The following is a 3,568-nucleotide window of genomic DNA, read 5'->3' as shown; positions in this document are numbered from 1 at the left end:
AATACTGAGTGATCTCTCACAGAAACAAAGATCTGAGTAGCACATGTTCTCACTCATAAGTGGACCTTGAACATCTATCGTAATACTATAAGAAAAGGACTGATAGTGGCAGGAAACTATGGGGGGACAGGGAGGGGAAGGGAGGTGGAATTAACAGTAGTCAATATCTGTCTGGGGACGGGAGGACACCCCTTATCAACAAGGGTGCCTGAACAATGCATATTTGTATACCTAACCCTTAAGTGTACCCCACAGTTTTAAAATAGAAAATATATTTTTAAAAAAATAAGAAAATAAAATAAAAATTTATTATATTTCTATATGCTCGCACTTAATAATCAGAAAATAAAAATTTAAAAACTATATACAATAGCAATAAAATATATGAAATATATAGGGATAAATATGAAAAAAGATGTGTGAGACTCATACACTAAAAACTATAAAATATTGTTGAGATAAATTCAAGCTTTGAATAAATGGAGAGACAGACAATGTTCCTTACTTGGAAAAGTCAATATTGTTATGAATTATCCCTAAATTGATCTATAGATTAAATAAAATTCCAATCGAAATCCCAGCAATCTTTTTGGTAGAAATTGACAAACTGATTCTAAAATTCATATGGAAATTTCAAGGAGTTAGAATAAACAAAATAACATGAAACAGAACAAAATATGAGGATTTCCCAGAGGGCTGCGCATCGTTGGCTCATCAGCGCTATTATGGCGGGGGTGCTGAAGAAGACCACTGGCCTCGTGGGATTGGCTGTATGTGACACTCCACACAAGAGCTAAGAATATTGTACACAAAGATTCTTGATGTTCTTGAGCAAATCCCTAAAAATGTCACATATAGAAAGTATACAGAACAGATTACAAATCAGAAACTGGCTATGGTTAAAGCAGAACCAGATGTTAAGAAATTAGAAGACCAACTTCAGGGTGACCAAATAGAAGAGGTGATTCTTCAGGGTGAAAATGAACTAAGTCTGACAAGAAAAATGATGCAATGGAAACCTTGGGAGCCATCAGTGGAAGAGCCTCCTGCCAATCAGTGGTAATGGCCAACATAATCATTAAACGACTTTGGTGAGTTGATGGAAAACTGACGTAATTAAGTATTCTATTATATTAAAAGTATGTCCACATTATTGACATCTTATAATAGGAAAATTGAGAGAATATATTTAGGAGACTTGTTAAAATTGGTGATTATGGCAATAGGGTCTTGTGATTCAGTTTTTGACAGATTACTTCAAAGATGTGGTTTCTTTGAGCAGAAAGGTTGTGGGATGATTTGAAAATTAATTAGAAACATCCCTACAGATTTTCAATGCAGAGATTATAATCAAAAAGTTTCTTTAGTAGTATCTTCAATATGCATTTAATTTTTTAAATTACTCTGACAAGAGAAAAGACCCTTAATTATTATTGTCTAAACAAATGTAAAGGTCACTGTTTGAAGTAAATAGTGAGGGAATATTTTTAAATGTGATAAAATAGCAAAAGTAGCTGGTGATAAAACTTGAAATTGTGGTTAATCTCCTTGGCTATGATCTTATGTATATAACATAAAATTTAAATATATAACTATATACTGATTACAAAATCCATAATAAATGCCATTTTATTTTTTAAAAATATGAGAATTAATTCCACTGATTTCAAGACTTGTTATAAAGCTACAGTAATCAAGACAATATGGCATTAACATTAAAATAGACAAACATAACAATGGAAGAGAGAAAAGAGCATATAAATAGAACCACAAAAATAGATTCAACTGATTTTTGATAATGGTTCGAAGGCAATTCAATAGTAAAAGAAAAGTCTTTTCAAAACATGGGGCTGAAACAATCTGATACTTATATGTGAAAAATGAACTTGGATCCATACCTTGCAACATATACAAAAATTAACTTAAAACAAATCATAGACCTAAATGTAAAACCTAAGACTATAACACTTTTAGAAGAAAACATAGAAGAAACTCCTTGTGATCCTAGGTTAAGTCAAGAGTTCTTACATACCACACCAAAAACATAATACATGTAAGAAAAAAATTGATAAATTAGACTTCATCAAAATGAAGGACTTCTCTTTGAGAGACACTTAAGAGAATGGCAGAACAAGTCACAGAGGAGAAAAAATTTGCAGATCATATATCTGAAAAGGCACTTGTATCCAGAATATATCAAGAACTCTCAAACTCAACAATAAGAAAGCAGTCCAATTTTTAAAAGGTCAAAAACTTTCACCAAAGATATATAAGGAATTTCATCAAAGATATATAAGGGCAAATAAGCAAATGAAAAGATGCTTAATATCAATGAGCATTAGAAAAACACAAATTAAAACTATAGTTCTTATTTTTTAATGTAAATTAAAACCACAGTTTGTTAAGACTTTTTAAATTTTAAAAAGGCTAAAACTAAAATGACTGAGCATATCAAGTATTGGCAAGGATGGAGAACAACTGGAACTCTCAGACAATGCCAGTAGGTACAAAATGGTAGTTTGAAAAAAAGTTTGGCTGTTTCTAAAAAGATAAACATATGCCTATCATAGCCATTGCATTCCTAGGCATTTACCCAATATAAACAAAAGCATATGTCTATAAAAAGACATATACAAATGTTCATAGCAGCTTTATTTGTAATAGCCAGGAACCATAAATAACCAAATATCTATCACAGATCAACAAATTGTAGTATATTCACATAATGGAATACTATTAGCAATAAAAAAACTTTTCTTTTGCCTTTGCACTACTGATAGATAAAATAATGTACCAATGAATATCAAAATAATCATGAAGTGTAAAAGAAGTCAGACAAAAAGGGAGCACATACTATACTATCTCACTCATATAAAATATTAGAAAATGCAAACTTGGGGATAGGGCCGCATGGGAGAGGCAGGAGGGAAGAATTACCAATGGGCACTGAGGAAACATTTTGGAGTAATGGATATGTTCATTATCTTGATTGAGGTGATAGTCATGGATGTACACTTTAAATATGTACAGTTTATTATATGTCTTCTATATCTCAACAAAATTTTGTTGTTGTTGTTTTGGTTTGGTTTTGAGTCAGAGTCTCACTCTGTAGCCCAGGCTGGAGTGCAGTGGCACACTCACAGCCACCACAGCCTCGACCTGCTGTGATTCTTCCGCCTCAGCCTTCCGAGTAACTGGAACTACAGGCAAGCACTACCATGCCCAGCTTATTTTTTGGTTTATTGTAGAAACGAGGTCTCACCAAGTTGCCCGGGCTGGTCTCGAACCACTAAACTCAGGAAATCCTCTCTAAACTCAGGAAATCCTCTCGCCTCAGCCTCCCAAAGTATTGGTTTACAGGCTTGAGCCACCATGCCCAGCCAGCAAAACTGTTTTTTAAAAAACTTGGCGGGGTGTAGTAGCTCACATCTGTAATCCCAGCACTGTGGGAGGCCAAGGCAAGAGGACTGCATAAACTCAGGAGTTTGAGACCAGCCTGGATAAATAGTGAGACCCCCAACTCTATCTAAAAAACAGAGAAAGGAGGAGGAGGAGGAGGGGGAAGGGG

The 3,568-nt window shown here is 34.0% G+C and overlaps 1 protein-coding gene and 1 pseudogene across 3 annotated transcripts in view; one reads left to right on the top strand and one right to left on the bottom strand.

Annotated features, from left to right (window-relative positions):
- Nucleotides 1-3,568, bottom strand: part of CCT6B (chaperonin containing TCP1 subunit 6B) — a 57,411-nt gene that overhangs the window by 22,685 nt on the left and 31,158 nt on the right. The gene's annotated exons all lie outside the window — the stretch shown is intronic.
- On the top strand, nt 726-1,075 carry LOC103259802 (annotated as a pseudogene).

Source organism: Carlito syrichta, unplaced genomic scaffold, assembly GCF_000164805.1.
Source record: "Carlito syrichta isolate Samal-C Ts95f unplaced genomic scaffold, Tarsius_syrichta-2.0.1 Scaffold303021, whole genome shotgun sequence".
In the NCBI taxonomy this organism is placed as follows: Eukaryota; Metazoa; Chordata; class Mammalia; order Primates; family Tarsiidae; genus Carlito; species Carlito syrichta.
Note: the sequence above shows the minus strand (reverse complement) of the source record. Positions and strands in the feature narration are given on the sequence as shown.